This window comes from Macaca thibetana, chromosome 7 (genome assembly GCF_024542745.1).
Source record: "Macaca thibetana thibetana isolate TM-01 chromosome 7, ASM2454274v1, whole genome shotgun sequence".
Lineage (NCBI taxonomy): Eukaryota > Metazoa > Chordata > Mammalia > Primates > Cercopithecidae > Macaca > Macaca thibetana.
Genome location: NC_065584.1, coordinates 166,229,737 through 166,245,150, shown reverse-complemented (window position 1 = coordinate 166,245,150; position 15,414 = coordinate 166,229,737). Strand labels below are relative to the sequence as shown.

General features: G+C 39.8%; 1 protein-coding gene across 5 annotated transcripts in view; it reads right to left on the bottom strand.

Moving 5' to 3' along the window:
- The window catches only part of IL16 (interleukin 16), a 129,632-nt gene that overhangs the window by 99,514 nt on the left and 14,704 nt on the right, over positions 1-15,414 (bottom strand). The window lies entirely within an intron of this gene.

Here is a 15,414-nt window from a genome sequence, read left to right as displayed (position 1 = left end):
AAAAAGAAAAAAAAAAAAACCAAAAAAACAAAGCACATAGCCCACAGGCACTATAAAGCAACTACACAATCAAATCTATATAACAATCAGCTAACAACATGAGGATGGGATCAAAATCACGCATATCAATACTAACCTTGTAAATGTAAATGGGCTAAATCTTCCCACTTAAAAGGCACAGAGGGGCATGCTGGATAAAAAGACAAGACCCAACCATCTATTACTTCGAAAGACCTATCTCATGTAGCTCCCGTAGACTCAAGATGAAGAAAGATATATTATGCAAATGGAAAACAAAAAAGAACAGGAGTCACTATCTTTAAAACAGACTTTAACCCAATAAAAATTAAGGGGATAATGAAGGGCATTATATAATAATAAAGGATACAATCCAAGAAGAAAAATTAACTATCCTAAATATATACTGCACCCAACATTGGAGCACCCAGATTCATACAACAAGTCCTTCTTGCCTACAAAAAGACTTAGACAACCATACAATAAAAGTGAGAGACAACAGCACCCCACTGACAATGTTAGACAGATCATCAAGGCAGAAAACCAGTAAAGACACTCTGGACTTAAACTCAGCACTTGACCAGTTAGACCTACTAGACATCTATAGAACTCCATATAACAACCATAGAATATATATTCTTCTCCTCCACACGTGAAACATATTCTAACATAGATCACATGTTAATTCCTAAAGCAAGTCTCAATAACTTCAAATAAGTTATTGAACTCATACCAAGCACATTATCAAAGTACAGTGTAATAAAAATATAAATCAATATCAAGAAGATTTCTCAAAACTACATAAATACGTGGAAATTAAACAACTTGCTTCTGAATAACTCCTGGATGAGCACAGAAATTAAGGCAGAAATTTTAAAAACTCTTTTAAATTAATGAAAATAGGGATACAACTTACCAAAATCTCTGGGATGCAGCTAAAGTAGCATTAGGAGGAAAGTTTAGAGCCCTAAACACCTTCATCAAGAAATCAGAAAGATCTTAAATTAACAATCTGACTTTGTACCTAAAGGAATTAGAACAAAAAAAGGAACAAACTAACCCAAACACTAACAGAAGGAAAGATATAACTAAAATTAGAGAAGAACTGAATGAAATTGAGGTGCAAAAATCCATACAAAAGATCAGTGAAACCAAGAATTGTTTTTTCAAGAAAATAAATAAGATTGATAGACAGCTAGCTATATTTAAAAAGAGAAGGGCTGGGCATGGTGGCTCATGCCTGTAATCCTAGCACTTTTGGAGGCTGAAGCAGGCAGATCACTTGAGGTCAGGAGTTTAAGACCTGCCTGGCCAATATAGTGAAAACCCTGTCTCTACTAAAAATACAAAAATTAGCTAGGTGTGGTGGAGGGAGCCTGTAATCCCAGTTACTTGGGAGGCTGAAGTGGGAGAATCACCTGAGCCCAGGGAGTCAAGGCTGCAGTGAGCCAGGATTGCACCACTGCACTCCAGCCTGGGCAAGAGAGTGAGACCCTGTCTCAAAAAATAAATAAATAAAAATAATTTAAAAAAAAAATTTTTTAATTAAAAAAATCTTGACTTACAGTAAGAATTTACATTTTACATCACAGTACATAGATCACATAAACACATAGATCACATATACAGATGTATATGTATATATAAATAAATAAAGATGGCATTATAACTGATCTCAAAGACAAACAAACATTCCTCAGAGAATACTATGAACAAATCTATGCACACATATTAGAAAATCTGGAGGAAATAGAAAAATTCCTGGAAACACACAATCTCCAAAGATTGAATCAGGAAGAGATTGAAACTCTGAATAGACCAATATCAAGCACTGAAATTGAATCAGTAATAAGAAACCTATCAACCAAAAAAAAAAAAAAGCCCTAGACAAGATGGATTCACAGCCAAATTCTACCAGATGTACAAAGAACTGGTATCAATCCTACCAAAACTATTCCAAAAAATTGAGGAGGAGGCACTCCTCCCTAACTTATCCTATGAAGCCAGCATCAGTCTAATACCCAAATCGGGCAGAGACACAATGAAGTAAGAAAACTCCACTCCAATATCCCTAATGAACATAGATGCAAAAATCGTCAACAAACTGAATCCAGCATATCAAAATGTTAATCCACCATGATCAAGTAGGCTTGATTCCTAGGATGCAAGATTGGTTCAATATACTTAAATCAATCAATGTGATTTATCATATAAATAGAATTAAAAGCAAAAACCATAAGATCATCTCAATGGACACAGAAAAAAAAACTTCTGATAAAATTCAACATTGCTTAATAATAATAATAAACACCTAAACATGGCCAAGTGCAGTGGCTCATGCCTGTAATTCTAGCACTTTGGGAAGCCAAGAGGGGCAGATTGCTTAAGCACAGGAGTTAAAGGCCAGCCAACATAGTGAGACTTTGTTTTTACTAAAAATACAAAAACTAGGCCGAGCAAAGTGGCTCATGCTTGTAATCTCAGTGTTTTGGGAGGCTGAGGTGGGTGGATCACCTGAGGTCAGGAGTTTGACACCAGCCTGGCCAACATGGCAAAACCCCGTCTCTACTAAAAACTGCAAAATTAGCTGGGTGTGGTGGTGCATGTCTGTAATCCCAGCTATTTGGGAGGCTGAGGCAGGAGAATAGCCTGAAGCCAGGAAGTAGAGGTTGCAAGCAGCAGAGATTGAGCCACTGCACTCCAGCCTGGGTGACAAGAGTGAAACTCTGTCTAAAAAAAAAAAGAATTCAAAATACAGAAACTAACCAGGCATGGCACATGCCTGTAGTCCCAGCTACTAAGGAGGCTGAGGTGGGAAGACCACTCAGGCCCAGAATGTCAAGGTTGCAGTGAGCAATGATCGCATCTGCACTCCAGCCTGGATGATAGAGTGAGACCCTGTCTATGAAAACAAACAAACAAACAAACAAACAAAAAATCTCTCAACACACTAGGCATCTAAGGAAGATAAACTCAAAATAATAAGAGCCATCTATGACAAACCCATAGCCAATATCTTACTGAATGGGAAAAAGCTGGAACCATTCCCCTTGAGGATTGGAATAAGACAAGGATGCCCACTCTCACCACTCCTATTCAACATAGTACTGGAAGTCCTGGCCAGAGCAATCAGGCAAAAGAAAAATAGGAAAAGAAGAAGTCAAACTATCTCTCTTCGTTGTCAATATGAATCTATACTTAGAAAACCCTAGACTCCAACAAAAGGCTGCTAGAACTGATAAATGATTTTAGCAAGATTTCAGGATACAAAATCAATGTACAAAAATCAGTAGCATTTCTATACGCCCATAATGTCCAGGCTGAGTGTCAAATCAAGAACACAATCCCACTTACAAGAGCCACAAAGAAAATGAATAACGAAGGAGGTGAAAGATCTTTACAAGGAGAACTACAAAATACAGCTGAAAGAAATCAGAAATGAAACAAATAAGTGGAAAAATATTCCATGCTCATGGATTGGAAGAATCAATATTGTTTAAATGACCATACTGCTCAAAGTAATTTAAAGATTCAATGCTATTCCTATCAAACTATCAGTGTCCTTCTTCACAGAATTAGAAAAACTATTCTAAAATTCATACTAAATCAAAAAAGAACCCAAATAGCCAAGGCAATTCTGAGCAAAAAGAACAAACCCAGAGGCATCACATGACCCAATTTCACACTATACTATAAGGCTACAGTAACCAAAACAGCATGGCACTGGTATAGAAAATGACACATAGACCAAAGAAATGAAATACAAAACTCAGAAATAAAACTGTACCCCTACAACCATCGGATCTTCAACAATGCCAACAAAAACCGGTAATGCGGAAAGGACTCCCTATTTAATAAATGTTTCTGGATAAACTGGCTAGCCATATGCTGAAGAATGAAACCAGAACCTTACCTTTCACCATATACAAAAACTAACTCAAGATGGATTAAAGGCTTAAATATAAGATCTCAAACTATAAAAATCCTAGAGGAAAACTTAAGAAGTATCCTTATCAACATCTGCTTTGGCAAATAATTTTTGGCTAAGTCCCCAAAACCAATTGCAACAAAAACAAAACTCGACAATTCCAGATGTTGTTTTGAAATCAGTGTAACTGTGGTATTGCTAGAGGCTGCAGAGTTCATCTGCGCCAATTGAGTCATGCCTGGGTGCAGGGCCACTCTGGCGAGGGTAGGCAGGGAGGGAGGCAGTCAGGGCATGGACTAAAGTGTCCCTGTGAGAAGGGAAAAGTGAGTGGGCTATTGAGTACTCTGAGCTTCTCCAGAAAGGATATGAGGACCTGCTGACCTGGCACCTTTGATCGCAGGACTTGCTTAGACAACTGAAACCCTCCCTTGCTTAGAATTCACTCTTGGATCTTTAAGGATCACTTGTGTTCCTTAAAAAAAAAGAACAAGAGATCTCAGGTTCTGAATTGGACAATGACCCTCTCTGTTGTCCCAGTTCATCCCTGCCTCAAACTTGACTCCACTGTGCTCATCACCTCTTCCGCCACTCCCGGCAAATTCTTCCAAGCCCCTGTGAGCTCCTACAAGCTGCTGCGAGCCCATATCCCTCTGCCCATTCCCACCTCTTACCACCATCCAGACTGGTTTCCTGGAATATCCTGCTTTCAACAGCCACCTCCCCCAGGACGCCCCTCCCCACACTGTCTGCCCTCTCCAGTGTACCCGTGATTTCCCTGACATGTCTGTGCCTGCACTTTGGCCACATCAAAGATAAGAATGATCTGGTTTGTCCCTGTCTCCATCATTATCCTCTAAGCACCATCAACTATAACTCTTGCACACTGTCTAGCACATTGAAGGGACTCCATAAATGTGATTGAATTCACTGAGTGCTTAATTCCTCAGAATTAGTGGCCCCATGCTAAAATAGAGATAATAATCATCATAATATCTATCAAGCAATTACTGTGTGCACTGTTCTGTTTTAGGTGAATTTTCTCATGTAAGTGCCTATAATATTATCCTTATAAAATCTATATGAGATATATACTATTTTTAACATTCTCCATTTAACGGGTGAGAAAATTGAGGCACAGAGAAGTAAAGCGAATTGTCTAGGATTACACAGCTAGTAACTGAGAAAGTCAGACCACAACCTAGGCAGTCAGATTAATGAGCCCACACCCCTAACCCCTGTGCCATATTGCCCTTCAGAAATAGCAATACTCCTATTATTATATTAATATATGTATATTGGATAATATGCATCATTAACGTATTATACTACCTTCCTCCCAAGGTTTGGGGGAAAAGGAGACAACGAGATAAGAGTTGTGAAAACATTTTAAAACCAAAATACAGACCGGGTGCAGTGGGTGGCTCACACCAGTAATCCAAGCACTTTGGGAGGCCAAGGCGGGCAGATCACTTGAGGTAAGGAGTTTGAAACCAGCTCAGCCAACATGGTGAAACCCCATCTCTACTAAAAATATTTTAAAAATTAGCTGGGCATGGTGGTGAGAACCTGTAATCTCAGCTACTCTGGAGGCTGAGGCAGGAGAATCGCTTGAACCTGGGAGGCAGAGGTTACAGTGAGCTGAGATCATGCCACCTAATTAAGCTAATGAGCTTCTGCACAGCAAAAGAAACTATCAACAGAGTAAAAAGACAACCTACAGAATGACAGAAAATATTCACAACCTGTGCATCTGACAAAGTTCTACTATCCAGAAACTATAAGGAACTTAAACAAATCAACAAGCAAAAACCAAATAACCCTATTAAAAATGGGCAAAAGACATGAACACTTTTTGAAAGAAGACATACTAGCAGCCAAGAAATATATGAAAAACTGCTCATCATCAGTAATCATTAGAGAAATTCAAATAAAAATCATGAGATATCATCTCACACCAGTCAGAATGACAATTATTAAAAAGTCAAGACAATAGATGCTGGTGAGGTTGCAGAGAAAAGGGAATGCTTATACACTGTTGATGGGAATGTAAACTAGTTCAGCCACTATGGAAAGCAGCTTGGAGATTTATCAAAGAACGTAAGGCAGAGCTATCATTCGACCCATCAATCCCGTTACTGTATATATACCCAAAGAAAACCAGATCATTATGCCAAAAAAAAAAAAAAAAAAAAAAAAAAGAAACACATGCATTCGTATGTTCATTGCGGCACTATTCACAATAGCAAAGACATGGAATCAACCTAGATACCTGATAACGGTGGAGTAAAGAAAATGTGGTACATATCACCATGAAATACTATGCAGCCATAAAATAGAATGAAATCATGTCCTTTGCAGCAACATGGATGGAGCTAGAGACCACACATAATCCTAAGCAAATTAACATAGAAACAGAAAACCAAATACCTCATGTTCTCAGTTGTAAGTAGGAGCTAAAGATTGGTCACATATTAACATAAACATGGAAACAACAGACACTGTGGGTGGGTGGGTGGTGGGGTGTGGGTTAAAAAAAATACATATGGGGTATTATGCTCACTACCTAGTTGTAATATACCCATGTAACAAACCTGCATATGTACCCACTATATCTAAAATAAAGTTGAAATTTTAAAAAATCTACTTAGTCTTTTTGTGACCCACTTTTTAAATATCTGTAAGATGGGGATGATTAGCCATCTCACAGCAACATTGTGATTATAAATTGAAATATTGGATGTAAATTTCTGGGTGGTTTTTTTTTTTTTTTTTTTTTGAGACAGAGTCTGGCTGGAATGCACTGGCACAATCTCGGCTCACTGCAAGCTCTGCCTCCCGGGTTCACGCCATTCTCCTTCCTCAACCTCCCCAGTAGCTGGGACCATAGGCGCCCGCCACCATGCCTGGCTAATTTTTTGTATTTTTTTTAGTAGAAATGGGGTTTCACTGTGTTAGCCAGGATGGTGTCAATCTCCTGACCTCGTGATCCGCCCGCCTCGGCCTCCCAAAGTGTTGAGATTACAGGCATGAGCCACCACGCCCGGCCTGGATGTAAATTTCTTAGCGGTTTTTATTGTCACCATGTCATCATCATCATCATTATTTAAAGCCAGAAATTCTCTTCTGAACATCCTTTTGGCCACAACCCAGGAATTTTGAAATACAATATTCTAATTGTTATTTTAAGAATGGTCTGTAATTGCAGTTTTGATTCCCAATTTAAACTCAGTTCTTCAGGATATTTTTGTTGTTATTGTTAATTTCATGTGGTTAAATTTCCCAGATTTAGTCTTGCTGTTCTTATCATTCTGTATTAGAAAATTCCAGTTTAATTGCATCGTGCCACAGGATGTGTCTTAGATATTTTTATTTGTTGGAATTCATTGAGGTTTATTTGTTAGCCAGTATATGATGTGATTAAATGTTTTATGTGTTCTGTGCACATTTGAAAAGAATGATTATTCTCTGCTTTGAGTTTCAAATATTTATATTTTCAACTGTGATATTAAAATGCAGTCATTATGGTCAACAAAGAACTGCGTATATGATAGTGGTCCCATAAGATTAAAATACCGTTATTTTTACTGTACCTTTTGTTTACAAATATTCAGATACACAAATACTTAGTACTGTGTTACAATTGCCTGCCATAACATGCTATACAGGTTTGTAGACTAGAAGCGGTAGGCTATACCATATAGCCTTGGGGTGTAGTAGACTATTCCATCCAGGTCTGTTTAAGTACACTATGTAACATTTGTACAACGATGAAATTTCTCAGAACTTATCTCCATTGCCATGCAACACATGACTGCATACATATGTAAGCACATATTCAATCTTGTAAGTCATAGAATTCAAGCTCTTTAGGTACATTTTGTCTAATTAATCTGAAAAAGTCTTACAGTGGTGTACATTGAATTCTAACACTGTATTTGGAGTATATCTCTAATTTTTTTGTTTTACATATTTCAATGCCTTTATGCTTACCCAAAGTTTTCTGATTTTAATGCCTTCATCGAGTGTTCTTTTTATCATTTTGTAAAAAGTAATTCTTGATCTATTTAATAGTTGCCTCAATTTTTATTTTGTCTGAAAAAATTCACACTGACACCTCACTTTCTTTTAATGTGCATTTGCACAGTATTTTCCCATCCCTTTTTTTGTAACTTTATGTGATTAAGTTTTAAATGTGTCTCTTGAAAGTGGGATATAGTTGGACTGGGGAGAGAGAGTTTGTTTCTTTAGGCTTTTCTTCTTTCCCTTTTGTAAACTGAATCTGAGAGTCTCTTTTATTTTAATGTGTAATCTTACTACAGAACTTAATTAATTCATCTTTCTTCTCACATGTTTTGTTTTTCTTATTACGGCTCCTTAATTATTCCTTTTCTTGTTTTCCAGTCAATTTATTCACACTTTCTTTTCCTTCTTAATGAATCATTGGTTTCATTCATTTTATTTGATATTACTGGTGGCTATGTAAAGAATTTTTCAAAGCAATGTTTGAGCCTGTATTTTTCCTCTTCATCGATTGCAAGAATGGCACTATCTAATGCCTCTTCCCTATGCAAGAGGTGAGGTGCTAGGTGCTCTCAGAGCGATTGACTATTTAGGGGACATCATATATCATTATATATCATCTCTCAGTTGTTGTTGTTGTGTTTTTTTTTGTTTGTTTGTTTTTTTGTGACGGAGTCTTGCTCTGTGGCCTAGGCTGGAGTGCAATGGCATGATCTCGGCTCACTGCAACCTCCACCTCCTAGATTCAAGCCATTCTCCTGCCTTAGCCTCCCGAGTATCTGGGATTACAGGCATGTGCCACCATGCCCGGCTAATTTTTGTATTTTTAGTACAGACGGGGTTTCACCAGGTTGGCTAGGCTGGTCTCTAACTCCTGACCTCAAATGATCCACCCATCTTGGCCTCCCAAAGTGCTGGGATTACAAGTGTGAGCCACCACACCCAGCCTAAGATTATTTTTATCATTTGCTTTATTTCAAAATCTTATTAACAACCATCACTGAGACTTAACTTAAAGTTTGTCTTGTTTTGTGACCTGACTGTCAATTTTTTTATCATCATGGTCTGCTCCCCCAACCCCTCCAGGCTCTTGCTCTGCCCTATCTTGAACTGCATTCTAGTACAGCACTAAACCTTTTCAGTCCCCTGAATGTCCCATGCACTCTCTAGCTTCCAGGACTTGGTGCAGGCAGCTTCCAATGCCTTCCAAACTTTCTATAGTCCTTGATGATGCTAAATTTTCATCACTCTTCAAACCCTGTTTTTGGATAATACTTCTTTAAAATGAAACCACATACCAATACAGACCCCCAGTGCTGTCTGTGCTCTGAGAACAGGTTCTTCGGCTACCAAAGCACTCATCTGATGCTACTGCAGTGGCTTCCGTCACCTTTGGTCATGTCTACTGAACTCTAAGCTCCCTGAGGGCAGACTATGTCTGTCATATTTCAAGTTGATCCATGAGGCCTAGCATGGTGAATGGCCTTTATCAATTGCTCAGTAAATCTTTGTTGAATGACTAAGGATGATTACATTTAATGTTTGAAGGTGTTCTCTGGCCAAATAAAATATATAAAATAAGAAAAGACATTTTACATATCGTACAAAACCTTTGCTTGGGCTAACTCTTTGGGGGAGCTAATAGTTCACTTAGTAACACCATCTCTGATTCAAATCTGATGAATTGCCCATGCTTATTTGCCTTATGTTGTAACTGATCATCAAGATATATGGAATACTGTTGAGGCATGGAGAAGAATGAGGTTAAAGATTTTATTTTATAGTAAAGATTAAAATACAAAGTGGCAATATAATAAATTGGTAATAAATTTGTATACACCACTTAACTACAACCTAAAAAGAAAAACAGGGAAAAACAAAAACAAAAACCACGAACTTAAAACAAAGAAACCCAAAATATGATCTGCCTACTGGGAGAAATAGAATAGAAGCCGGAAAGCAGCTCAAAAAGTTGTTCGTGGATGCACAACTAAGATCTCCTTCCTGGGAAACTAAGGGCAGGGGCATTAAATTGACATCTAGTGATCTCTAAATAGAACTGGGAGGAGATTCAAAGAAATGCAAAATAACAGCTATAGAGCATTATAGAGTCTTTGGCCTGAAAGAACTTTTCAGATTTTGATGGTCCAACTGCTGTATGTTGGGGCGGGGGGTGTGGGTATGTGTGCATACATGTGTGTGGGTGTATGTGTGATTGTTTTGGTTTGGGTTTTGGTAAGAAGTTATATATCATTTAAGATTATTTGTAGATATATTTCTCTTTTTCACCACACATACACACACACACACAGAGACACACACACACACTTTTATTTTCTGCTTCTGACAGCTAGCTCAATGCAGGGGACGCATTGTCCAGCCATTGCTTCAGTAAATGTGACAGGTATCCTGTGTTCTCAGCAACTGCTGCAGGATTCTCTGGTATCTGCAGTTTGGCTACAACTACCCTTGGAGAATGAGAAGGAAGGAAGAGAGAGAAGGCACATAAGACTGGGCCACCTGACCACCTTCTCCAACCCTCACCATTGCTCAAGGCTCTCTTAATACATTTATGAGGAGGTAAGTACAGAAAAAAAGAGAGATCAGCTTATGGCTGACTCAGGCCTGAAATCCTTGCCTTGGATAATGGGGAGAAGGCCATCTTTTTGAAAGAGAAGATCAGGAATATTTCAGTTACAATACTCTCCTGACACATTTTCACCATCCCAAACTCCACCCAGTGTTCTACAGAACTATTTATGAAACTTTTAAAATCTTGACCTAGGCTAGGCATGGTGGCTCACGACTTTAATTCCAGCACTTTGGGAGGTTGAGGCAAGCAGATCACTCAAGCTCAAGAGTTTGAGACCAGCCTGGCCAACATGGCAAAAAACCCCATCTCTAATAAAACTACGAAAAATTATCCAGGTGTGGTGGCATATGCCTGTAGTCCCAGCTACTCGGGAGGCTGAAGTGGGAGAATCACCTGAGCCCACAGAGTCAAGGCTGCAGTGAGCTGGAATTGCACCACTGCACTCCAGCCTGGGCAACAAAGTGAGACCCTGTTTCAAAAAATAAATAAATAGAGAAATAAATAAAAATAATTTTTAAAGAATTTTAAAAATTAAAAAAATCTCAACTTACAGTAAGAATTTACATTTTACATCATAGTACATGGATCACATAAACACACATAAGACTTATATGTATACATAAATAAATATATATAACTAAAAAGTTTCATGAAACAATACCTTTACTATGGTATAATAAAAATAATATAAAATACCTTTGCTATGAAAAAGATAATATAAAATATGATTTTGCTAAGAGCCTTATGCAATCTGATATATGCCATTATTTTTTTGTTTTAGAAAAAGGAAGTTGGTTCCAACCCACTAAATTGATTTTTAGTCCTCACTAGTGGGTCATGCTTGAAAATCACTACTTTCAAGTTTTCTCTGATTTTTTATAGCAATTCCATATGGGGTATTTGTTTTGATTCCTCATTTAGCTCCCATCTTTGAGCCAGTGAATCTTTTCATATGTACATTGATTTTGCCGCATTTGCATTTGATCAGCCCTACTCAAGAGGTCAGTGCTTACTCAGATTTGGGAGCTGGGATGGGTTCTGAAATTCCTCATTGGAATCTTTCATATGCTGATGCCAGACTGCAGAAAGGGCTTAGATTTCCTGTGGCTTTTCTTTGGGTGAGAGGTGCAGTGAGCAGCAGGGAAGGTGCACCATTCCCCAGCATCCAAGCTCTCAGGGGAGCCTTGGACCTTTTGAAGGGATGTTTGTAGGTGACTGCCTCCTATTGGCTGAACGAGGTAGCCATGTCTTAACTGCTGTACCTGTCCACTGAAGGAGCATTTCCATCCCAGCTGCACATGCCAAGACTAAGCCAGGGGCAAGACCGATGGAGATCTCCACGCTGAATGGTCCCCAGCATCGGGTCACTGTCCAGCATTACCAGTTGTTCCCACTCAAAGCAAACCCCTCCAGCATCTCCAGATGTGGCAAGAACAGCACCTCCCTGATGATGGGCTCTGCCCTTCCACCCAGCGTCCTGCACATCCACCTGAGACATCCACTGAGACTTCTCAGTGTTTCTGGCATACGCTGAGCAACCCTCTCTAGTTTACAAGACTGACATAGAGTTGTCCTTATTTCAACAGGAATTCAAAAGAAGAACTTGAAGTAAATTCCTAATTTCAAGCTGCCTTCCTAGCTAACCAAAACTCCAAGTTCTTGGAACTATTTGTTTATTTTGCCCCAGTGCCTATTTTCTCCCCATGTTTATGAGCATGTTGCTATTCACAATGAATTGCTTTTTAATAGCAAAATGTAACCTATATATGAAAATGTATTACCAACTCAAATACACAATACAAATGTATACATGCATTTTTTTGAGATGGAGTCTCCCTCTGTCACCCAGGCTGGAGTGCACTGGCATGATCTTGGCTCACTGCAGTCTCCGCCTCCTGGGTTCAAGCGATTCTCCTGCCTCAGCCTCTTGAGTAGCTGGGATTACAGGCACGTGCCACCACACCTGGCTAATTTTCGAATTTTTAGTACAAACAGGGTTTCACCATGTTGGCCAGGCTGATCAGGAACTCCTGACCTCAAGTGATCTGCCCGCCTCGGCCTCTCAAACTGCTGGGATTACAGGCGTGAGCCACTGTGCCCAGCCTGCACAATACAAATTTAAGGTATTACAAGTTGAGTTCCCTGATTCAAAAATCTGACATCCAAAATGCTCCAAAATTTGAAAATTTTTAAGCACCCACATGACACTCAAAGGAGATGCTCACTGGAGACTTTGGATGTTGGATTTTCAGATTGGAGATGCTGAAGCGAGGCTAAGAATATAATGCAAATATTGCAAAATCCATAAAAATGCGAAACCCAAAACACTTCTAGTTCCAAACATTTTGGATAAAAGATATTCAACCTGTATTGCTATTGTTAAAGCTGTTATTGTTGATGTTGTTCATTTATTTATACAATAAACATTTTCTGAGATTTGTTGTGTGCCAGGCACTTATGATACAAAGGATGAAGATAGTCCTTTACAACCTACTGGAGAAGATAGATGTGTAAATGGATAATATTCCTAGTGTGGGAAGTTTCATAAGAAAGGTTTAAATAAAGTACCCCCTTCTAAAGTGACTTTACAAATGGCCACATCAGGAGCTAACTCATGAGCTAGGGCTTGAAAGCTGAATGAGCGTTTTGAGGTGAAGAGACCCTTCTGTATTTGGGTCAAAGCAAATGTCTTCAGGGCAGTGGAGCCTGGAGCATGAGCAGAAAGGAGAGAAATGAATAGCCAATTCAGGCCAATTAGGGAATGAGGACCTTCTCCTACTGGTGAATAGATTTCTTCTCTTTCTTTCTTTCTTTCTCTTTCTTTCTTTCTTTCTTTCTTTCTTTCTTTCTTTCTTTCTTTCTTTCTTTCTTTCTTCCTTTCTTGCTTGCTTGCTTGCTTTCCTTCCTTCCTTCCTCCCTCCCTCCCTCCCTTCCTTCTTTCTTTCTCTGAGAAGAAGTCTGGCGCTGTTGCCCAGGCTAGAGTGCCGTGGCAGGATCTCAGCTCACCACAACCTCCGCCTCCTGGGTTCAAGCGATTCTCCTGCCTCAGCCTCCAGAGTAGCTGGGATTACAGGCACATTCTATCATGCTTGGGTAATTTTTGGTATTTTTAATAGAGACGGGCTTTCACCATGTTAGCCAGGCTGGTCTCAAACTACCTTCCTCAGGTGATCCACACACCTTGGCCTCCCGAAGTGCTGGGATTACAGGCGTGAGCCACTGTGCTGGCCAGTAGATTTCAATTCAAAGTGTACCTCCCTCCCTCTCACTCCTATACCCCTGGGCCACTGCTGGGAAACAGAAAGTTGGAGGGGTTGACAAAAGGGCAGGTCTCAAGGTCCTGGTCTGCCTCTGCCAAAATAATTCTGCCTTAACTGATTATATATGAGTTTTCATGATAGATTTTAATTCTAAAAAGGTTTCCATGAATACAAAAAAATAGAAAATAATAATTCTATAGTTAATTGCATCCAATGGAGATTTTTTTTACCCTATGGATATATGACCATCTTTCTGTTTAGGAAACTTAAAGTATTTATTGAGGCATGCCACAAAGCCAGTAAGAGCATGGATTTTGCAGTCAGACAGCCTGGGTTTGGGTCCTGGGAATGTCTAGCTGAGTGGTCCTGTGCAAGCCTCCTCACCTCTCGGTTTGGGAATATACTCCCTAAGCTCCAGGTTGTTGTAAGGTTTAAATGAAATGAGATACGTGAATATTTTAGCGTGGTGCCTGGGGCATGAAGAGTGGCTAGGAAATGGTTGGGGTACTAAGTTTTATTAAAAAGACTCACTGGAGATTGAATAAATGAATAGTAGGGGCTTCGAGGGTCTGACCCACCTGACGGCTCATGCCCACGCCATATCTGCAGCAGGGGAGGTGCCTTCTACTATGCTCATAAATGTTGACCATCACTTAACTTCGGGGTAAAGAAGGAGAACAGTGAGGAGGAAAAAGACCGAATGGTCTTCTTCTTCCAGGGAAAACTGGAGAAATAGGAAGGGGAGTCACAGAGATGGCAGCTCCCAGGCTGCTTCCAGGAACCCGGTGGGAGCTTGAACTGGCCTCCTGGGACAAAGGGGTTGTCTTTGTGTCGCTCAGCCTGAAGTGGGACGATTTCACCTGACAAGGGCAGGAGGAGCAGATGCTCCCCTGTATTCCCCAGGGAACCTCTATTCTTGTGCTGTTTCCACTATCAGACCTATACCCTTACTACCACAACCCCAAAGATAGCACTTCGTAACCATATATACGTACACATACTTCCCCCGTTTATGTAGCTTAATTTACCTAAAGCAAGACACTGAAAATGCCTAGACCGGTTTGTATAAGCAGACAGGTTTGGTCCTACCTCATTCTCCAGCTATAGAAAGCAAACTTGCTATGGACCAAAAAAGAAAAAAACAAACAAAAAACAAAAAACACCAATCCTGGGACCTACCAATGCAGGAATTAGTCACAGGACCCTTATCAAAAAAGCAAGCAGAATGAACTCTTTTCCCATGGTCAGTCTGCAGAGATGCCCACTCACTGTCCCCACTTTGGAGAAAAGGAGTCTGGCCAGGCAGCAGAGAAGCCTCCATCAGGTGCCCGTGGCCTTTCTCTCTCCCGCTGCCTTCCTTTCCTCCACCTCCTTCACACCCCATTACCAAGGATGAGATTAGGCTGAAAAGTCAGAAATCTCAGGACTAAATGATCCCCATGCTGCAGAGCCAGGTCAAGCAATATCCCTCTGCCCACCCTGGCCTTCTGAAGCTGCTTCCTTCTGTACCTAACTGTGTGACATGGTGACACAGAGATTCCTACCAACACAATCCTGGCTTCTGCTCCTGCCCCTTACCCCAGCACCACTTTCAA